We start from the raw sequence: 23,813 nt of genomic DNA, 5'->3' as shown, positions 1-23,813 counted from the left end.
TATCCAGCCTCTCATGGAGACTTTAGATGCCCCAACGCCTGTGAAGAGACGACTCGACGCCTGTGAAGAGACGACTCAAAGCCGGCGATATGTTATGCCATAAATTAATACATGATTAACTAACTGTATTTTTCTATGTACATTTCCGAAATGCACTTTCTGTAAAGCTGCTTTGAGACAATGTGTATTGTGAATTGCTAATTTGAATTGAATTGAATTGAATTATGTAAAATAATGAACTTTATCACAATATTCTAATTTTTTTAGAAGGGCCTGTATATATGTATGTATGTTGTATGAGTACTAAAAGTTTATCTAGTGTTGTTCTCTTTTGTAATCCACATAACAGAAAATGGAAGGTATAATATGCATTTAAAATTGAGATGGGGTTGGGAGTAGTAACACAATTCCTATGATGAACATGCAATGTTGGCAAAGGCTCTAAATGTAATCGTGTGTTCAAGCCATATCGGAAAGATCACATTTACGAGTTGCACATGACCTCCACCACAATGTCGTTATTACGAGTGGAAAGCTTGGAATCTTCTTTAAGCCCTGATGTTTATGAGTTGGGGTGTGCCAGTGAAAAACATGGGAATACCACAATACTTAACACTGTAAAAAATAATCCTGTAAAAATAAATAAAAAAAACAGTAAACTACTGGCAGCAGCTACCGTAAAAATACGGTGTGTTTCTGTTTTTATAATTAACAGCTAAATACCGTTTTGTCAGCTACAGCTATATGCCATTAAATTACAGTTTTATACTGTAGCTGACAAAACGGTATTTAGCTGTTAATTTCAAAAACAGTAACGCACCGTATTTTTACAGTATAATGCAGGCAACCACAGTTGCCAGTAGTTTTAAGTTTTTTTTACAGGATTATTTTTTACAGTATATTGTTACAACCACTAGGGGTCAGCCGCAACAGGAAAAAGGAAGAGTCACACTACCAGAGAGATGACAAATAACATGAGCTTTATTTACCATGAGGGTTAAGCCCAATTTATACTTCCGCGTCGAACTTACGCCGTAGCTACGTCGTAGGCTGTGCGTACCCTTCGGCGTACGCCGACGTGCACCTCTCCAAAAATGTAACAACGCGTCAATTCTACGCGGACGGAAGTGCTGTGATTGGTCTGCTAGAACCCCTCCCTCAGGTTTCACATGCTCCCTCTGCATGTGTAATTGCGCGTCAACGCGGACAACGACGCAGAAGTATAAATGAAAACCAACACGTAGTGTATAGCGTAGAGGCTCTGGCGTAGGTCCGACGCAGAAGTATAAATCAGCCTTTATTTAGGGGGCAGACAAGGGACAGACAAGGCCAAAATAACAAACAAAACAATCTTCTTTTAGAAGCTAAGTAAGAACCTCAAGTGAAAGATTAATAAAACAAAAATACAGTTTAGCTTACCTAACTTCCTTAACCATAAACAAATTGAAAAAGAAATTCAAATAAATTGCCGTCAAACCCCCTACATCCCTTAATCTGAAAAAATGTATATACAAGAATATTTACACACTTATTTACAGTCTCAGGCCGACAAGTTAGAATCGGAATCCAAGGTGTAGTCAAACACGTAATTGTCAGTTAAAGGAGAATATCAGAAGTGAGATTACAATCAACAAACTAACTGTTTCACTAAACACTAACAATCTCTCTGGCACGACACACTTACTCAATTAAATGATGTCAAAACGAACAAAGGTGAAGAGAAGCACAATGGCATAAAGCACAAAGTCAACGAGGCTCAAAGGCCCCCATTGAGTGTTTGGGGTGGTCCTTATATCCGGGTAAGGTGCATAGAAGGACCAATCACAGTCTTCCACTGGTTAACAGGGGTAACGCCCATTTGAAACGAAAACATTTCTACACCCAGAGAGAGAGACACAGACCGAGAGAGAGATAATATACACACAAAATATCTCAGCGTCTTAACAGTATAACTATTTCACATTTAGTGGATAATAATAGAAAAAATGCAGGATGCAATTGAATCTTGGTCCTGGAAATGGAGAGTCAGATTCTTTGTTAACAATGAAAAGGGTAGATCACCTGAACTTAAAGTTATATGGGAATGTAAGCGGAACAATATGGGCGTTCTATTTTTAAGTAAACTTTTTTTAACATCGGCCACATGTAATGTTCCCTGACAGGAATAGAGTAGCAGGGTGTAGACAGAAATTCCATTAAAACAGTATAGGCTATGTGCGTTTAGATGATATTTAAACTGAATGTGCAGGTTATGGATCAGCACATCAAAAAGACTGGATTATAATGTAAGCACAACTGACCAGACGTGTTGTTGGACTTTTAGAATAGCCCCAGCTACAGCACTGCAAGCATGGGTGAAATAAAACAAGGCAAAAAAGTATGGGAACATAATTATGAATAAATGTACACAGACATAATATATCCTACCAAAGGAAATATTGAGAGATTGTCAGGAAAGGGATCCCAAAGGTAGGCTATGTCAAGTTTTTGGTGGGTCAGGAACAGCCTGATGGAAAAATTTGGTGGCATTCAAAATTGATAGAGACCATAATGGCAACATAGTCAACATTTACAAAAACTAAAAATATATAATATACATTATTTTGCCATTGTAGTACATTTTTGTATTCAAACAGTCGTCATGTTGCCGCCGTGCATCTCTCATCGATATGATATGTTTCTGTCTCACTCTCTCCCAGAGATGGCAAGCATTTATATTATTTATCATTTGTTCAAATATGCATTTGTGTGCATATTAAAAGTTGTTTCAGCAATTTTCAACCACTGAATATCTTCTTTTAAATTCTATATTCTAATCAGCTATTTCATATAGAGTCCTCAGATTGTGGATGATTGTCCTGACAAAACTATATAGGCCTACACAAAGTCTGCTGGAAAAAATACTTTAACATTTAAAGTAATTATTATTATTATTATTATTATTATTCCTTGATTATAAGATATTTCAATAAAATATTATAATTATAATTTAAAAACTGATTATTTTATGAGTTATTGAAACAGGCTATTTTTTAAATGAAGGGAATCTATAGCCGCGTTTCCACCACAGGAACTTTCCCCAGGAACTAGGAACTTTGGGATGGTACTCGGTGTGTTTACACCGCAGGAACCAGGGTCTAAATGAAGTTCCGGGTAAAAATTCCCCCCCCCAGAAAGTCCCTGCTGGCGAGGTAGTACTTTTTCAGAGTTCAGGAACTTTCGGGGTGGGACTTGTGTGCTGAACATGCTGATTGGTTGAGCTCACGTCACATTTGATTGGTTGACACCACGCAGCATTTTATTTTAGCCGCCATTTTTAAAAATTGCGCTTCCTGGCTTCGTGCAGTAAAGAGTTGTCTGGAAATTAATATGGAGTTTACAAAAAAATACGACCGCTGGACCGACGACGAGGTCCAGGCTTTAATAAGCGTATTTGCGGAAGAAATCCAGCGGGAACTGGAAACGGCAATCCGCAATGAAAAGGTATACCTGAAAATATCGAGTCGGTTAAACGAGCTGGGTATTGTTCACACTGGAAAACAGTGCAGAGAGAAGTTAAAAAAAAATTAAAACAAGACTACAAAAAAGTCAAGGATCACAACAATAGAAGCAGATCCGATCGGCGTACTAACAAGTGGTTTGACCGCCTGGACTCGTTGTTGGGACACAGGCCGGCATTTTCTGGAGGAGAGGTGACAAAAGACTCTGCTATTGCATTTTTGGAATCCATTCATGAATCTTAGGACCAGTCGGTAGAAGGTAAATTATCACACCTCTACATGATATTGCCTTAAACTCTTTGCAGTGATAAAACAAACTAACTTTTTTCAACGTGTTTTTACAGATTAAATGAATGGCCCCAGTGATGTGCAGGCAACAGAGACCAGCGTGTTTTCCCTTGCAATCACCAGTAGCCCTCATCCCATGTCTTCCGCCGAAACACACACACGACGAGGTATTAAACAACGTTGTCTGTTGATAAAAATATACTTCAAAACTAGGGGTGTAATAATATATCGTGCAACAATAAATGCAATACAAAAATGCAACAATACGTATCGTGGATAGTTCACCCAAAATAAAAATTACTGTGTGAGAAAAAATTCAGGTTTTCAGAGTTTTTTAGTGTCAGTACTACATTAAAATGATGTCGCTATTAATATATAATATAATGCAATGGGGGAATATTTGTGGGTCCTGATAATGCCAAACATATATGTTACCAATGTTAAGCATATTCGTCTAAAATAATTCAGTATTTTCAGCTTCAGAATCATGAATATGTTTATTCTGGTGTCACCATTGTCCTTGGGTTACAAGCACCAAGTCCAAGCGTATTCATATAAACCCACAATGTAATATCAAAGTTAGCATTTTAATCAACAGTACATTTTTTGTTAACCTTTTATCATATGTCTTGGGAGTATCGCAATAACACTGTATAAGTACACGTGATATGTAGAGGCGGCAAATCAATGACGAAAAGAACCAGGCCCACAACTGATGCTGGTGTGCGCGCTAAATTGCTTCCGCGTGAGGATTACAGATATACACGCGAGGAAACAGGAACTCGCGAGCTCATTTCAAACCTTACACGCACGCATGACATCTCCGCACACAAAACAAGCCCTTGCGCGCTTGGACATGTCTCATAGCACGTGCATGATCATTCCCCACGCTCTCGCGCTCGATCTGCTCTCACCTGCTGCTTTTGTTTGCTCAAACAGTTTTATTTTTGGCAGTCGAGGGGTGGGGCTTATTTTTTTTATAACCTCAAATGTCATTGGTTACTTCCAAAGGGCTAATCCATCAGCCGGAAACTGAAGCCTTGCGGGAGCCGCCATTGTAGCAGAACTTCACCTGCTGTTAGCATTCTATTGACTCCCATTCATTTTGGCGTCCCTTTGACAGCGAATAACTTTACATCTGAGGCGTCCAAAGACTTCATTTGTCCATTATTTATTTCTAAAGAAACACGACAATGTATAAAAGGCTCCATTACTTTGTCTTACGTTATGGCCCCGTAGAAGCCGTTTTTTGTAAAAATAGGCTAATGATTGCGTCATAACCATGCAACTTTGTCGCACAATAGAGAAATGACCGTATAGACAGGAGGAGAAGCTTGCATGCAATCTTTTACTGTCTATGAGGCAATCGGGGGGGCATAGAGGCATAAAGTCAAGGGAGAAGCCCATAGAGAGTCCATGAAAGCAACGGGACAAAATATTTCAGCAACGTTTTTGAGGAATTAGGTGATTCAGATTTGCCTTGGCACAGCTACTAGAAGATTTACAACTGTCAGACTGTCATCAAGCTCAGTTTGAGCCTGCGCAGTCGCTCAGCCATCAGGAAGTGAGTGCTTTAATTGGGCTTCAGTTTTCTCCGTTGAATTCAAAGGGGTCGCTGTGTCCATTTCTTTTACTGTCTATGGTTACTTCCCCTTTTCCGGAACTCAGTTGTGATTGGACGCCCGTGATTTTCATTCAAGAGTGGCAAAGGCATGACCCAGAGGTGTTAATGACGATCAAGATTCGGTAAGATGGATAATCAAAGAGAGGTATAGTGATTGCCAAATTAAAATTGTAAAGGTGCAGATTAGCTGACCATAGTAAGACATGATTTCTGTTCAGTATTCTATGAAGCCAGTTAACTAACTAGCTTGCAGCTAACCACAACAATCATAAACTTATTGCTATGCTTTATGTATGTAGTAGTAAAAAAAAAAGTATCTGAAATACTTGCAAATTTAGCGCATTGATTCTTTATCATAAAGCAAATAACTAGACCAGTAACAAGAAACTTATTGTTGCCAGTACTTTTTTAATAGATAAACAGTGTGACAGTGGAATAATTACAATACTATTTTAGTCTATATACATATGTTTTTTTTCCTGCTACTTTGTTCTCAAAGTTGGGGCTAATGATGCTTTCTCTATTAATTTACATTAGGCAGAGTTGCAGAATGCTGCCAGGCAAGTCGTGTCCCTTTTACGCAGTGCCCTAACTAGTGAGTCAAGCTCACCATCACGGATGGGTAAGTTAATTGTGTCGTGTGGCATTTCATTACATTAAACATTGCACACCTGTCTTACATTGGAATGTAATGATTACCGTTGGCCATAATAATATTATTATTATAAGGTTAAAATACCTACAGTAGCAATCATCAAGTAGCATAAAGCAAAGCTTAGGCATAAGTCTCAAGCTTAACTTCCTAAACATTTATAAGTTCTAACTGTTCTGAACAGTTTAGATGAGCCCTTTGGTATTATGCTTCAAGACTGATTGAATATTACATCATTGTGTCACGGTTCATAGATTCACTGTCTCTCTCTCTCGTCCACGTGCTGTTGTAAATTGTTGTCTGTGGGCGTGGTCTCTGATCACCGCTGATTACAGCAACAGCTGTCACTACTTGTTTGTCCCTATATATTGTGCAGTAATCAGTATCTCTGTTGTCAGATCGTTGTAGTTCTCCCCGTGTGCGTTCCTGTGCCGTGCCGTGCCTGCCTTTCCTGGACTGTGGATTTGTTTCATTCATCGTCGTTTGTTCTCCGTTGTGGATACCTGCACTACCATCTGTTCACCACGCACTGTGGATTCACGGGATCACCGAGCACCACCACCTTGTTGCTTACCTGAGTCCCTGCGTCACATTCCAGCGAGTTTGTGTCCGTCTGACCTGCACCTGTTATCTTGCCTCTCTAATAAATGAGTTAACTTGCTTTTGCATCCTGCTTCATTACTGTTACACATTGACATTTCAGTTTTTCCTCTCAGAGCATTCCCTGGTCTGTTCAAGGGACGAAAAGGCTTTATCCCTACCTCTAAAAAAAAAAAAAGGCCTGCCGGGTCAGCGCCAATCCAGTTTATCCTGCTAAATAAAAGCGTTTAAAGGACCCCAAAAGCCTCAGATGAGTTGTTACTTCTACAGGCTGGATTAGGACGGAGGACTATTGCCATCCCAGAGGATGCTGACCACTCTGAGGTCTGGCACTTCAGGTTTTATAAAGGGACCCTTTTCGAAATAGCATCTCTGCTAAAAGTAAGACAGCTTTAAAAGTCACAAAATTAGTTTGTCTTAGTTTGTTTACCTTGGCTATCAATGTTAGAGTGTAATAGAATATTCATTAATTTCTGAAACATTTATCTGATATAAATAGTTGATAATGGCTTCTGATCTTTTTCACTCAGGTGGATCAGGTCAGCGAAAGCTGAACATTGTTGCACCGGAAGCTGAAGGATAAACAGGGTCCTATCTCATCAAAATTGCAGGAGGAAAGGGCTGTCTGTATATCATTTCTCTACAGAATACTCTAGACATCTCCCCTGTACCGTACTCTGCAAAAGAGTTCGAGAAAATGCCTAAAGCTTGATGCACTAAATGTCTCACAGAAACTGTATGCTTGTTCAGCTGCACGTCCAGAAGTGCGAGACAGACGTGTATCGACATCAGTGATTGTGAATCTGTAAAGTCAATTTCATGTTTTAAAGAATGTTTTCATTTCACTCATAGTAAATAAAATATGAAGTGAAATTTTCAATCGTCAACATTTAAAATTAGCATTTCATTTGTTACAGGAGCCTAGAGATTACTCGCTGTCTGATACAGACGTAGTAAGTAACGTGTCTGGGTTAGACAGGTCAATTTAGCTCAAAAGGAATTATCAATTAATTTATAGGGAATCTTAAAAGAATCTGTTATAAGGCCAAGCAAAATGACTCATGACCACTATGCATGTTCGATTGCTGTTTGGATTGCTGTTCGATTGCTGTTCCTGATCCTGATCGATTGCTCCTGTCTGCCTAGCTGCCTTCTGTGTTTTGTTTGCTTCGAGGCTGTAAGCTCCGTCTAAGCCTCGTATGAGCTTTGTATTTCTTTCTGTTTTGAACCATCATTTACTACCATTTCTAGTTGTTTATACTACTAAATACAGCTTAGACAACATCTCAGATTAACCTGACATCGCTAGCTTCCGTTATTGTTAGAACAACACGCTAGTAACTCGCTAGCCTGTTAACGCGCCACCCGTGCGCTCAGTTATTTATTTATTTTTCTCTCGCGCGCCCGCGCCTCTGAGTTCATAAAAAGCCCAGGTGAGTAAGAATCAGTCAACAAACACGGTGAGTAATGTCTTGTCCTGTTATTGTCACCTGCACTTCATGTTACATGTTTAGCATAGCCTTCCCCGTCGGCAATATAGGGTTTATATGTGATAAATGCAAGGAAACAGTCAGGCTGACGGAGAATATTTCAGAATTAGAAACACGCATCCAAACTTTAATTGAGGATAGTAAGTGTGCTAGAGCTTTAGATTCTACTTTGGATGCGCCTAGCATAGTGAACTCTTTACATGATTCGGTTCCGGCTGAATTATTGCCTGTGCAGCCAGGCAGATGGGTGACAGTGAGGGATCGCTCTAGTCACGGATCAAAAAACCACTCTTCCGTTCCGATTACCACAACAAATCGATTTGCCCCACTCAGTGAAACACCACTGAGAATTCTGTTGATTGTGCCCTGGTAATTGGCGATTCTATTACACGGAACGTGAAAATAGGGACACCAGCCAACATAGTCACATGTTTGCCGGGAGCCAGAGCGCCTGACATCAAAGCAAATTTAAAAGTGCTGGCTAATGCTAATCGTAAATTCTCTAAGATTGTTATTCACGTCGGCACTAATGATGTTCGACTCCGCCAGTCGGAGATCACCAAAATTAATATTAAAGAGGTGTTTGAACTCGCAAGTACGATGTCAGGCACTGTAATTTGCTCTGGCCCCCTTCCTGTTCGAAGGAGTGATGAGATAGTTAGCAGATTGTCATCACTCAATGGCTGGCTGTCTAAGTGGTGTCCGCAAAATAATATAGAATTCATAGACAATTGGAAAAGTTTTTGGGGCAAACCTGACCTGTTGAAAAGAGATGGTATTCATCCCTCCTGGGATGGTGCTGCTCTTCTCTCTAGTAATTTGGCTCATAGTCTTAGAGACAAAACATGACAATCTGGGGCTCAGGTCAGGAAGCAGACAAACTGGCTAAACCGACCGTCTGCTAGCGGCCTCGCGTCACCAAGGTCAGATAAATCCCATCACATAGAGGCTCTTTCACCTAGATATCATCATATAGAGACTGTGTCTGTTCCCCGAATTTGGAAATCGAAAAAACGTCCAAACCGATCTAAGGTTAAAAATGTAATTGATATTCAACAAATAAAAAATGGATATAATACAGATGAGCAAACGATAAAGCTTGGGTTGCTGAATATTCGATCCCTTACTTCAAAAGCACTCATAGTTAATGATATGATTTCAGATTATAACCTAGATGTGCTGTGTATGACAGAAACCTGGCTAAAACCAGACGATTGCATTACTTTAAATGAGTCCACCCCTCATGATTACTGTTAGAAACATGAACCTTGCCTGAAAGGCAAAGGGGGAGGTGTTGCTGTAATTTATAGTAATATTTTCAAAACCACTAAAAAATCTAGTTTAAAATTTATTTCTTTTGAAGTGTTGGATGCGTAATGTAAAAATATATAATGTAAACGATAAATCAAGTTTGAGAATTCTGCTGGCAACTGTCTACAGGCCACCAGGGCACCATAAAGATTTTATCAAAGAATTTGCTGACTTTCTATCAGAATTAGTATTGACTGCAGATAAAGTCCTAATTGTTGGTGATTTTAATATACATGTAGATAATGGAAAAGATGCAATGGGATTGGCATTTAAAGACATTCTTAACTCTATTGGAGTTAGACAACACGTGTCAGGACCTACTCATTATCGTAATCATACTCTAGATCTAATATTATCACATGGAATCAATGTTGATGCTGTTGAAATTCTGCAGCAGAGCGACGACATCTCAGATCATTATCTAGTCTCATGTAAATTACATTTAGCCAAGGCTGCAAAGCCAACTCTGTGTTACAAGTATGTTAGACCTATCACTTCTGCCACTAAAGATTGCTTTATCAATAATCTTCCTAATCAGTTTCATCGTCTCATCATCCCAGATAGCTTAGAAGAACTTGATATTGCAACAGAAACTTTTAACTCTCTCCTTTCCAGCACTTTAGATACAGTTGCTCCGTTGCGCTTAAAGAAGATTAAAGAAAATAGTCCAACACCGTGGTACAACGAGCACACCCGGGCCCTTAAGAGAGCAGCCAGAAAAATGGAGCGCAACTGGAAGAAAACAAAATTAGAGGTATTTCGGATTTCATGGAAGGAGAGCTCAATTGCTTACAGAGAGGCTTTAAAAGCTGCTAGATCTGCTTATTTTTCAACCCTATTAAAAGAAAATAAACATAATCCAAGGTATTTATTTGAAAAAGTGGCTACACTAACGAAAAAGAAAGCTTCAAGCCCAGAAGTTTCCAAGAAATACAGCAGTAATGACTTTATGAACTTCTTCACTTATAAGATTGATAATATTAGGGACAAAATTATAACTATGCAACCGTCTACTACAGCATCACATCAGGGAGTGCATTATAGTCTCCCCGAGGTAAAATTTGATTCATTTGTTGCCATAGGAGAGGAAGAATTTTGCAAACTCGTTAATTCATCTAAATCGACAACATGTATGTTAGACCCTATACCGACTAAACTACTGAAAGAGATGCTTCCAGAAGTCATAGATCCTCTTCTTAACATCATTAATTCATCTTTGTCTCTAGGATACGTACCAAAAACCTTTAAGCTGGCTATGATTAAACCGCTTGTTAAAAAAACGCAACTTGATCCTACAGAATTAGTCAATTACAGTTCGATCTCAAATCTACCTTTTCTGTCAAAGATACTAGAAAAGGCAGTATCCTCACAACTGTGTTCCTTTCTTAAAAGAAATTGTATCTGCGAGGATTTCCAGTCAGGATTTAGACCGCACCATAGCACTGAGACAGCTCTCATTAGAGTCACAAATGATTTGCTCTTATCATCCGATCGTGGTTGTATCTCTCTATTAGTGTTACTTGATCTTAGTGCTGCATTTGACACCATTGACCACAACATTCTCTTAAATAGACTAGAAAACTATGTTGGCATTAGTGGAATTGCATTAAAATGGTTTAAATCATATTTATCTGACCGCTATCAGTTTGTAGCAGTAAATGAAGAGATGTCTTATCGATCACAAGTTCAGTATGGCGTACCACAAGGCTCAGTACTAGGACCGCTGCTGTTCACTCTGTACATGCTACCTTTAGGAGATATCAATAGGAAACGTGGAATTAGCATTCACTGTTATGCTGATGATACTCAGCTCTATATTTCTTCCAAACCTAACGAAACTCACCAATTCACAAAATTATCGGAATGCATTGTTGATATCAAAAATTGGATGACTAGTAATTTCCTACTACTAAATTCTGAAAAAACAGAGATTCTAATTATTGGACAAAAAACTTCCACACGTAATAACCTAGAATACCGTCTAACACTTGATGGCTGCTCTGTTAAGTCTTCGTCGTCAGTTAGGAACCTGGGTGTGCTCTTTGATACCAATCTTTCATTTGAAAGTTACGTGTCTAGTGTCTGTAAAACCGCATTTTTCCATCTTAAAAATATATCTAAATTACGTCATATGCTCTCATTGACAAATGCGGAACAACTAGTTCATGCGTTCATGACATCAAGGCTAGATTATTGTAATGCTCTACTGGGTGGTTGCCCTGCACGCTTAATAAACAAACTACAGCTAGTTCAAAACGCAGCCGCTAGAGTTCTTACCAGAACCAGGAAGTACAACCATATTAGCCCGGTTCTGTCAACACTGCATTGGCTCCCTATTAAACATCGTATAAATTTTAAAATATTGCTGATTACTTACAAAGCACTAAATGGTTTAGCTCCCCAGTACTTGAGCGAGCTCTTAACGCATTATAGTCCTTCACGTCTATTGCGATCTCAAAACTCCGGCCAGTTGATAATACCTAGAATATATAAATCAACTGCTGGCGGTAGATCCTTTTCCTATTTAGCACCAAAACTTTGGAACAATCTTCCTAACATTGTCCGGGAAGCAGACACAGTCTGTCAGTTCAAAGCTAGACTAAAAACACATCTCTTTGACCTAGCATTCACATAACACTCTATAGCCTTCTATAATTCAATATTAGGCTGCTTAGATTAGGTCAGCCGGAACTGGGAACACTTCCCTCATATCCTGATGTACTTGTTACATCATAAGAAGAATGGCATCTACGCTAATTTTAGTGTCTTTGTTTATCCCGAGGTTTTCCCGCAGCCTGCTGGATCCAGGCCGTTTCCAGATCTGACGAAGGACTTTCGCCTGGACCTGATGACAATGCAGTGCTGAAGTGCCAACTAGCCTCTCCCTATGGAGGATCCCTATACCACTCTACAGATAAAGCGTTGTGGAATTTTTCGGTTCGCGTACCTACCCAAAGTGATAAGATAAAATAAAAATTCTGCATCAAAATTTATAGACAAGTAGTTTGTTTAGGCATGGTTTGTAAGGAATTACAAACCTGCGCACATATATTCAAACGCACATAACTATAGAATCAATTCTTAATGCGCATGTGAACGCCATCAGCGTCTATCACAGGTTCACGTTTAAAGTCTGTTTAGAGAGAACAGTGTCGTCTTAGCGGCCCCTAATTTAATAACAAATGATCATTTAGACGGAAGTAAATCAATCAAAACTAACTTTTAGGGATGGGACGGTATGAAAATTTGGGATGGGACTTTCTAAAGCAAGATTCTATTCTGTTGCATTTCCATACCTTATAATGACTGTCGTCAATACCAACGCATTATAACTCAGCGCACATCCATGTATCACAACGGACGCGCTCTCATTTCATTCAAAAACAATTTGTCATCTTGCGTCTTCGTTTTTGATTGTATTGAAAATGAAATCAGAGTTGATTTATTGTTTACAGAATGTAATAATATTGTTGTGATCGTCTTGCCGGACGAGTTTTGTTCGCCGTACAAAATGGATTTAACAGGTAAGAATAGAGACATTCATCTCTATTCAATATGTCCCCGTAAATATGTGGTAAAAAAATCGGTGTTATAAGTGTACAATGAATATACATTATTATCTCTTAAATGTCACTCTTAATAGTGTTGTTTGAACTTGTTTGTTTGTTTTTGGCTCAAAGCCACTTATTGCTGCGAACTTTTCTTAGCAGAAGCTTCAAGTTTATCTCAAGTGAGTGAGATAAAATATTTCAACTCAAAACAAAATTTTGTGCTCAATTATTTCCCAGACGTAGTTTTAGTATTGAGGTCAAAGTGAACTTGCCTTGCGTTCGCTACAACAGTGGATGATGGTCACACAGGACGACTCGGCAGATTTGAAGTGTTTACCTCTATCACTGCGACTTTTTTGTGCATGTTCCGCCGACAGTGACAATCCTCGATTAAGTTTCCCTCAGGATTTTTGTAAATGCCAAAATATGACCACACCTCAGATTTGGTCCTCTTAAAAGGCTGAAAAATCTCCCGAACACGGTCACTGCCTTCCGCCATTCCTTCTCGAATAAAAAAAAAACCCAACATTGCGCGCCTGCTTCAGACTGTTGCTGGCTGGACAGGATTTATAGTGAGTTATTAAAATCGCGATAATCAAACACGGTTTTAATGATAACTGCATTTTAAACGATATTACTAACCGTCAGTACATTTTATCGTGGTTTATAGTGAAACCGGTAATCGTCCCATCCCTACTAACTTTAGCTGGAAAAAACATTTTTCAAGAGCCACTATAAAACCAAACCAATCTCTGTTACCTTAAATTATATGTTCATCTCTGTAAAGCTGCTTTGAAACAATCTACATTGTTAAAAGCGCTATATAAATGAGGATGACTTGACTTGACTTGACTCATGCAGCATTCATTCTAACGGGCCGTAACTATAACCACTGCAGCGTATATAAATATCCAAACTATAGGGAAACACTATTTATTAGCAAGGTAACTTAGATCAGCAGTTTAAGACATTAAATCTGTAAACACATAACACAAGACAATTATCTTTAAAATATAAACAAGACTTTATTGATTATTCTACAACATAAAACTAATATCTAACACAAACCCACGCACACGCACATTCATAGGAGTTGCAGAAAGAAAGAGAGTGATGAAAGAAAATGAGTTCAAGAGTGAGATAGTGAAATCCCAAGTTTCTATATGCACTTACAAGACATGACCTGAACGAACCATCAATCATGAATTTAACCCTTCTATCGTTTCTTAGGAGGGTTATTCAATTTTATCTCAATGGACCAGTTCAGCTAAGAGTCTGGAGGTATACTTGCGTTTGTCTGTGCATTTCTTTGGGATTCCTTTTGTCGGCATAAAAGGGTGTTTCCCGGGTCCGTTGTTTGGCGGTCTCCTCGTGCCTGGATAGATGTCTCTGGGCGGCCAATCACATGGTGTGTTGGCGATGTTAAAGTCCCTGTAAAGTTAAAATGAATTATGTGTTCTGACTTTGTCACACCACAGAAAAATGTGTTATTAGCCACCCAACCAAACTTGAATGATAAAAAAGCCGGCAAGTACATAAAATAAGCTATCAAAATCTTGAAATGCATGTCCGCTGGCTGCACTGAAACCACGCCCACTCGCGGGAAGCACTCACCAGTTGTCGGTGTGACGGGAGGATGAAGGCCGAGGCGGGAGATAGTCGGTTCGGCCCCATTCACTAGTAACAGCGGATTATCAGTGAATCCCACTTGTCTCCGACGAAAGTGTATAAAACTATCCCGTTTAAAATTATCAGTACAGAGGTGGGTGTTTGCAGTGATCCTCAGCTCTCCATCAAAGTGGCTCTTCACAAAATTAATCCAACTCTTCATGATGTGATATTTTTTCGGAAATGTAAATAAGGACACCGATCTGTTTTGTACATGACCGCATCCAGGTAACACGCATTTCCGTGACGAACGCATAGCTAGCTAGCAAACTGTAAGCTTTAGTAACTAATAATACTGACAGTAACTCGCGATTGAGCGGCAAACTGATTTGAATGTGCTCTAATTCTAAATATTGTTAGGGGAGCAGCCAGCAGTGTTGCCAGATTGGAAATGTCAAATTATCGTACCAGAAGTTCAAAATCATCGTATTTGGAAGAAAATTATCGTACAAGACGTAAATGTGCAGAATACAGCTATTTATCCCGGGGGGGGGGGGGGGGGGGGGGGGTTACGTGCGGTCCGGGCGACACCGTGTGGTGCCTGTGTGTGTGTATACGTGCTTGCGTGCAGGCAGGTGAGCCTGCGAAATGATTCTGGTTCAGAGAGAGAGGCGGTAGGATGTGTGGACAAACGACTGAAAACTCTGATATTATCGTACATTATGGGATTTTTTTCATTATTGATCGTACATCGTACAGAGGTCAAAATTATCGTACAGATACGATAATTATCGTACATCTGGCAACACTGGCGGCCAGCCTCTGTGGCTCGATTCAGTGCGTCATCAAGTAGGGGCGTGTCCAGGAGCTCAGGGGCTCCAGTGCGTCATCGAGCCCCGTTTTAGACCCGCCCAAAAAATCCGGAAAATAGTAATGGTGAAAAACTGTGTAACAGTCTAACTCCACAATTCAGAACTTCACAGTTCACAGTCTTTGTAATATGTTTTAGCAATACATTTCTAACATTTATAATGTGTTTAGAATTTATTTGTAAAATTGCCTTTACAGGGACTTTAAAGGTAATTAATTTTTGATGATGTTTTGTACTTCTCTTTCAATCTGGCTCTCTACAACTTTTTTCTTCTGAATCCACTCATTGGGGTTAGATTTTTGTAACCTAATTATAAGCATAGACCTTCTTCCCCTGCTTTTTACAGGGTTTCCATGGTACTGTAAAATTTTATTTCATTTGGTGAATTTCAAAATTGTAATTTCCACACATGAAAATGCAACAATTTCTATATTCAATGTAACATTTTCAAGCTTTGATTTATAGTATTTCTTCAATGAGAAATACCTGTGGGTGATGTCTGTAAAATCTTTTTTTTTTTAATTCTTTTCCAATCTGATGGGGATTCAGTAAAAGTATAAACCCAGTTTTTACTTTCGTTTAACCCTTGTGCATCCTTATAGACATTTAAGTCTTTTAAATTTGGTCACAGGTGTGTATTTTTATTGGAATTGTACTATTTCACCCCCATTTCCTTTAGTTGAAAGCCATTACATTTTTAATTTTTAATCCCAGGGCCATTTAACTATAAAATGACGCAATCTGTCTTAATAGGCTTTCATTTTTTTATAATGGCTTTTGAGTTGTGTATAATAAAAGGTTGTTCTTTGCAGCCTGATGCGGATTTTCTCACGATGGCTCTGTCAATTGTGATGTTGTGAGTACATTAGGTTAAGAACTCCATTACCCAGCATACTATGCGGGTAGTGGGAGGTAACCAGGCAGGTAGCACTGAAGTGTAGTGTTATGCAAGTTGTCGAGCAACACAACACATGGGACAGAGTGGTTGTCGATTGATGGGTGGCGCATGCGCGAACTGACACAAGTGCTCGGAGCCTCGTGCTGAAACGTTGATCTAGATCAGAGGAGATCAGTTGGTGTTCTCTGCTGTAAAGTACTTGTTTTTTTTTCCCAATTTTTTTTATTAGTAGTATAAGTAATAATAATATTAGATTAGTGTTGGATAAGGAGGTGGTATTGGAGGCCCATGGCTTCAGGGAGTGGAGGGGATGACGATGGTGGTGGGTGGCATACGGTGGTTAAGGAAAAGGGGGGCTCTAAGAGGGAGGCATCGAGTGAAAGACCCGAAATGTCAGGAGATGAAGGAAATAAAGTTAGGAGAACTGGAAGTTCTGAAGAGTTAGTTGTGCTGTTTAAAGTCAAGGGTGCTAATCAAGGAGATGTGGGATTTAGAGCAATTAACCCATTAAAGGTTACTAATGCTTTGGAGAGTCAGATAGGCAAGGATTTTCAGGCCAAGATATTATATAATGGAATGTTAAGAGTTTGTTGCAAAAATAGGAAACAGTATGATGATGCTAGAGGTGTTGGGAAGTTAGTGGTTAAGGTGGAGACTTTGGTCCCTAGAGGAAGCAATCAGGGGGTCAAGGGAGTAGTATATGGAATGTTTGCTGGCTTGTCTGAGAAGGAAATCTTAGAAAATGTTAAGGGGGCCCAAGTAACTGATGTGATAAGATTTAAGCGTAGAGATGGAGCCGGGGATCCACCCATCCTGTTAACGTTTAAAGATGGTGTACTACCACAGAGAGTGTTCCTAGGGAGTATGGTGTATCATGTGAGGGAGTACATTAAACCACCCTTGCGTTGCTATAATTTTCAGAAGTTTGAACATGTTCCTGGATCATGTCGGGGCAAAAGAAAGTGTGCAAAGTGTGGTGGAGATCATATCATACAAATTGTAAGGCAGAGACTCCTAAGTGCCCTAACTGTGATTGGGATCATGCAGCAGGGTTTCAAGGTTGTGAGCACTTTGTCCAAGCTAGGCGGGTGCAGGTTGTGAAGGATCAGAACAAAGTAACATATGCAGAGGCGGTTCAAAGAGTGACTAGAGAAAGTGGAAATGGAAGCTCTGGGGAAAGGCCGGTGCTAGGATGCCAGGTCTCTGTGCCAAATCTACCATCTACATCTTCATCTGACATGTTAATTTTTACTAAGGAGTCATTTTTGTCTTTTGTTTCTGATGTGTTGGTGGGAGCAAAGAAAGCAACTAACCTTTCAGATGTCATTAGGTTAGTGGTGGGTGCAGCTCAAAGGTACCTGAGTATTAAGCAGTTGCCAGATAAGTTACATCAATACATGATGGAGAGTATAGTGTCTAGACAGGTCACAGTTGTTGAAGATTGGCAATATGGATGATGTTATCGAGGTGGATGATGAGGATCCTCATTAACAAATTTATTGTGGTATATTCCTCAATGGAATGCCCGGAGTCTGATTGGAAATGGTCAGGAGTTAAAAAGATTTGTAGATGATTTTAAAGAAGCACCAGCTTTGATATGTATCCAAGAGACATGGCTTAAGGCCTGTCTAGATTTTGTAATTCCAGGCTATGAATGTTTGAGATTAGATAGGCCTGATAGATCAGGTGGGGGTTGTGCAACCTTTGTTAAGACTGGGGTGCAATATAGAAAAGTTGACATTAACTCTGATATTGAGTGTTTGGCTGTGGAGGTTTGGAGCAGTCTCAGTTCAATTACTGTGATAAATTATTATAACCCCTGTCAACTTTTCGTATTATTAGATTTTGATGAGATAATGGAGAAGGTAAGGTGTCCTGTTATTTGGATTGGGGATTTTAATGCGCACAATCCAATATGGGGGAGTGACCACAGGGATAAAAATGGTGTTATAGTAGAAGAATTTTTAGACAAGTATGAGTTGGTAGTGTTAAATGATGGAAGGTCGACTAGGTATAATATTGGGAGAAATACCTACAGCCATATAGACTTATCAATTGCATCATCAAATTTAGCTAGAATTGGTGAATGGGATGTTATAGATTCCTATACACTGGGTAGTGACCATTGTCCAATTTTATGCAGGTTTGGTAGAGATTTGAGAAGAGAAGTGGAAAATAATGTCCCTAGATATAACTTTTCTCAGGCCAATTGGGATAAATACCAGGAGAAAGCTCAAAGCTTAGTAGGACATGTTGATAGTGAGGGTTCTGTAGATAACTGGAATACTTCAATTAGTCTCATGATGCATGAGGCTGCTTGCTATACCATTCCTGTGAAGCAGGAACCTAGGTCACGTATGCTGGTTCCTTGGTGGAATAAAGAATGTGATGAAGCTGTAAGGAGTAGGAATAAAGCAGATATATATATATATATATATATATATATATATATATATATATATATATATATATATATATATATTGAGAGGTGTAGGAAGAGGAATGAATTGAAGGAAGTTAATCTAGTGGAAGCTAGAGAGGAGTTTAGAAAATGAAATCCTATTAATCTGTTTTTTCTTTAAAAGATTTGAAGTATGCAATTATGTCTGGGGCAAATACTACCCCAGGGAGAGATAGGCTATCTAACGAGTTATTTAAATATCTAGATGATTTTGTACTTGAAGAAATCTTAGCTCTGTTTAATACTGTGTGGGCAGAGGGTTATTTGCCCAAGGAGTGGAAGCATGCAGTTGTGGTCCCTGTCTTGAAACCAGGGAAAGAGGCATCTGACCCTGGCTCATACCGTCCTATAGCACTCACAGCAGTGATCTGTAAGATTATGGAAAGGATGGTAACTAACAGATTGGTATATTTTTTAGAAACAAGAGGAAACTTTGTTGATGTACAGAAGGGATTTAGGAATGGAAGGTCTACAATGGAGTCAGTTGCAGTTTTAGATCAAGATATTAAAAAGGCATTTAGCAATAAGGAAATAGTAGTGAGTGTATTTCTGGATATTGAGAAGGCTTATGATTCTTTGTGGAAGGAGGGATTGATGATTAAAATTTCTGACTTGGGAGTTGGGGGACGAATGTTTAATTGGATAAAGGATTTTTTTAATGAAAAGAACAATTCAAGTAAAGGTTGGTAGTGTTAGTTCAAAGACTGTGGGCATAGAGAATGAAACCCCACAGTGAAGTGCAATTAGTCCAGTGTTATTTAATATAATGATTAATGATATCTTTGGTAAAATAGAGAGAGGATTCGGGTTATCTTTATTTGCAGACAACGGGGCCATTTGGAAAAGAAGGCATAATGTAGAGTTTGTTTTAAAACAGATTCAAAGAGTGTTAGTATCTGTAGAGGGATGGGGGAATACATGGGTCTTCAAAATCTCTGCTTCTAAGACTAAGTATATGGTATTTGGTTTTAAAAGAAAGTTACCTAATCTAGGGCTATATATGTATGGGTCTCCATTGGAGAAGGTAAAGGTTTTTAAATTTTTAGGTGTTTGGTTTGAAGAGCGTATGACTTGGGCTGTGCATGCAGGTAAAATTGTGTTGAAGTGTGACAAAGTTTTGAATGTAATGAGAAGTCTGGCTGGGTGTGAGTGGGGGGCTAATAGGGAGACAATGCTGCTAATTTTTCAGGCCATGATCAGATCTGCTCTAGATTATGGGTGCTTTGTGTATGGATCTGCTTCCAAAACTGTTCAGGCTAGGTTGGATGTGGTGCAGGCAAGGGCTTTGAGGCTTTGCTGTGGGGCCTTTAGAACTTCCCCAGTCCCTGCCCTACTCATTGAAATGGGAGAAATGTCCTTATGGTTAAGACGCAGTTGGGGTTACAGTACTGGGTAAAACTTAGTGGGTGTAATCATACCTTCCCAGCAAGTTGTATAGATACAATACATTTTTGGGCATAGTAAATCAGTGGGCAGAGAAGATGAGTATGGATCAGGGAGGTATTGTAGAGCACACAAGTTGGTTACCTATACCATATTGGGTGCTGCCTGAAATTAATATTGAGCTTGATTTTCTTCAGGGAAAAAATAAGTGGGAAGTAGCACCAAAAATAGAGGAATATCTTAATTCAATTATTGGGAGCACAATGATTATTTTTACAGATGGATCTATAGATCCAGTTAGTTGGAAAGCTGGATTTGGGGTCTATGTGGAGCAGCTAGGGTTGGAAATTGGTTGGCGTATTTCTAATGGAAGCTCTGTCCTCACTGCTGAATTAATGGCAATTTTATGGTCACTATGGTGGATTGAGGAAGTCAAACCTAGAGAAGTTATTATCTGCTCTGATTCTGCAGGTGCTCTAGAAAATTTAAAAGAAGGAAAATCTAAAGCTCGTCCAGACATTGTCAATGGCATCTTGAATGTGGTTTTTAGAACTAGGTTTACTTGCAACATCAGTTTTTGCTGGGTTCCCGGGCATGCTGGGGTGAGGGGGAATGAACGGGTGGATAACATCGCAAAGGAGAGCTCAGGAAGAGAAGTAGATGTCCATGTATCATTAGGGAGAGTGGAATTGAAAGAAAGAATTAAAGAGGGCTTAATTAAAGAATGGCAGAGAGGGTGGGAAAAGGAAATTAGGGGTAGACACTACTTTTCTATACAACCTGAAGTTAGGAAAATATGTTCATGTAACATTTTGTCCCGCAGGGACTCAAATGTGCAGATTGAGGTTGGGGCACTGTGGGTTAAATAATTCTTTGTGCATTGTAGGGAAGCATGTTTCTGGCTTGTGTGAATGTCTTGAGACAGTAGGGCATGTTTTCCTGAAATGCAGAAAGTATAGGGCAGAAAGAAATGTACTCTTTATTAAACTGTCAGGACTTGGAGTTAAGGCTTTTTCTGTTTTATCTTTGTTTTGACACAGTGACAGGCATAAACTGATCTCCAAGGCAGTTCTTCAATTCTTGCATGACAGGACTGAATGTAAGAATTTAGTTCAAGCTTTGACCTGTGAAGGGCAGTAATATGCTCAGCAGCGTCTACACTGCCGGAATCTTACAAGAAGAAGAAGAAGAAGAAGAAACACAACACATGGTGTCAGAAGTGGCTGTGAGCAGCTACGGAAGGAAGATGTGTCATGGGAGAACGAAGAGAGAAAGAAAAGAAAAATCTCTGGTCGCGTGAGTGTATCGTGCTAACACGGCAACATGCTAAAAGAGTTTGCTACGGCACGTGATGGCTACAGTTGGCAGTGGAAGTGAAGCGGGGGACGAGGGACAGATCGAACAAGTAGAAGATTTTGTGCCCGACAACCAGCAACAGGAGAGGGCTGGGGAAGTCCTGGTACCCCGACGTTCAGTAATGGAGAGGCTAAGTCCACCCACATCCATGAAACTGACTGGTAATCTTGCTGATAATTGGAAGCGGTTTAAAGGGGGGGTGAAATGCTGTTTCATGCATAGTGAGTTTTTCACACTGTTAAAGAGTTGGATTCCCATGCTAAACATGGACAAAGTTTCAAAAATGAAGTTGTAAGTTTGATGGAGTAATTCTGTTCCAAAAATACTCCTTCCGGTTTGTCACAAGTTTCGGAAAGTTTTTTTCGAATACGGGCCTGTGTGACGTCAGAGTCGCCGGAATTTCCTTATACGGGTCTTAAGGGCACTTCTCCCGGAAGGGCGCGCGCGCATCTGTAGCCTAGTGCGTGCGAGAGTACGCCTATGCCCATCAGAGCGCTGGGCTCGGCTGCGCTGAAATTAAAAAAATGGCACCAAAAAAGTGTGTTTTTGGTTGCCAGGGCAAAACAACATTGCACAAATTTCCAAAGAACCCAGCGTTAAGGGACCTGTGGATGGATTTTGTTTTTCCAGAGCTGCAACGGAGTTGTGCAAGTGTTTTTGTTTGTTCCCTTCATTTCGACAGTAATAGTTTTATAAACAAGGCCCAGTTCAACGCCGGATTTGCAGATCGCCTAATACTCAAAGATGGAGCAGTCCCAACGATAAAGGTTCACGGTCGTGCGTTGGAACCGCAGGCGGTGAGTAAAACTGCTTCAAATGTCTGAGTTGTTAACTATCGGCGTGTAAGCACAGAAAGTAAACAACATGATCACATACAGTTAATGTATCTATGGAGCATGCGATGTATGGTGTGTGTTTAAATACATTTGTTTAGCTGGCCACTGTAGGTTTCAGTTTGTTTATTGTAAAAATAAATCATGTCCTCATAAACCAGTCTGTCTGTTTACAACACACAAATGTTGTAAAACTCGCGCATGACATGGTGTTCTAAAAACACTGCGCTCAAGTTCAAATCATTTCTATTTTTAAAAAAACGCTCGAGACCTTATGTTTTTCACCCATTTCACTGCCCATCTCACGTTTTTGTGAGCAAAAACGCGTTCTGTATGAACGAGCCCTTATATTGTTTAGATCCTTGTTCTGCATGGGATTACTATTTGATTGTAGTCTAGCAAGGTTATTATTCTGAAAGTCATGTTGCCAGTAAAGAACCACATGGTATTTATTTATTTAATTATTTCTTTATATAATGATTGGCTGAATCTGATTATTAGCCATGGTTTATTTTCGGATGTCACTCACAGCTTCCAGACGCTCTCAACGCAAAAGCTTCGCGCGCTCGTGTCGTGATTATTTAGCTCCGCCCACACAGTACGCCTCCACCCGCTCGGGTTTTTCCGGAAAGACTCGGTACAGCCTATCTTTCTTTTATAAATATAATAAAACTAAAGACTTTTTGGAGATATGAAGGATGCAATACTACTCTATAGGTACTCAAGATTAACATGAGATTGAGTGAAACTGAGCATTTCACCCCCCCTTTAAGCAAAGATTTAATATATATTTAGCAGCAAGCGGAGCAGGGGGTGATGATAAAAAATTGAAAGCTCACATACTTTTGCATGTTATGGGAGAAGATGCTTTGGAAATATATGTGAGTTTAGAGTGAAAACATTTACCTTTGTGGGAGATGTTGTCAGTGAAGAGGGGGTGAAGCCTGACCCAAGAAAAACGTCGGCAATCAACAACATGGAAAGACCAAACAACAAAGATGAGGTCAGACATTTTCTGGGAATGGTCACCTACCTAGCCAAATGTCCCACAGCTGTCAGCGCAGTCAGCACCTCTCAGGAGTCTTCTCGAGCAGAAGAATGAATGGATCTGGTCCCATGAGCAGTGAAACTAAAAGAGACTCTGACACAGGAACCAGTGTTAAAGTTTTATGACCCAAAGAAGAGAACAAGGATCTCAGCAGATGCGTCACAGTATGGCCTGGGTGCGATGCTGCTGCAGCAATAAAACAAGCAGTGGCTACCTGTCGCTTATGCATCCAGAGCCTTGACAAGCGCTGAGTCCAGGTACGCTCAAATTGAGAAAGAGCTGTTAGCGAGCATGTATGCATGTGAATATTTTCACCAATACGCCATCTTATCGATCCAA

At 39.7% G+C, this 23,813-nt stretch overlaps 1 long non-coding RNA gene and 1 pseudogene across 1 annotated transcript; both read left to right on the top strand.

Moving 5' to 3' along the window:
- The first annotated feature begins 5,119 nt into the window (after positions 1 to 5,119).
- LOC143712026 (uncharacterized) lies at positions 5,120 to 7,386 on the top strand. Its single transcript, XR_013194964.1, has 4 exons — positions 5,120 to 5,557; positions 5,950 to 6,034; positions 6,781 to 7,045; positions 7,195 to 7,386. It is a non-coding gene; the product is annotated as an uncharacterized LOC143712026 (long non-coding RNA).
- A 332-nt stretch (positions 7,387 to 7,718) lies between these two features.
- Positions 7,719 to 23,528, top strand: LOC143712124 (uncharacterized; annotated as a pseudogene).
- The last annotated feature ends 285 nt before the right edge of the window (positions 23,529 to 23,813 follow it).

Source organism: Siphateles boraxobius, unplaced genomic scaffold (genome assembly GCF_051911475.1).
Source record: "Siphateles boraxobius isolate OS27281-9 unplaced genomic scaffold, OSU_SipBor_1 5, whole genome shotgun sequence".
Classification (NCBI taxonomy): domain Eukaryota; kingdom Metazoa; phylum Chordata; class Actinopteri; order Cypriniformes; family Leuciscidae; genus Siphateles; species Siphateles boraxobius.
The sequence above is the reverse complement of the archived record's forward strand: the minus strand, read 5'-3'. Positions and strand labels throughout refer to the sequence as shown.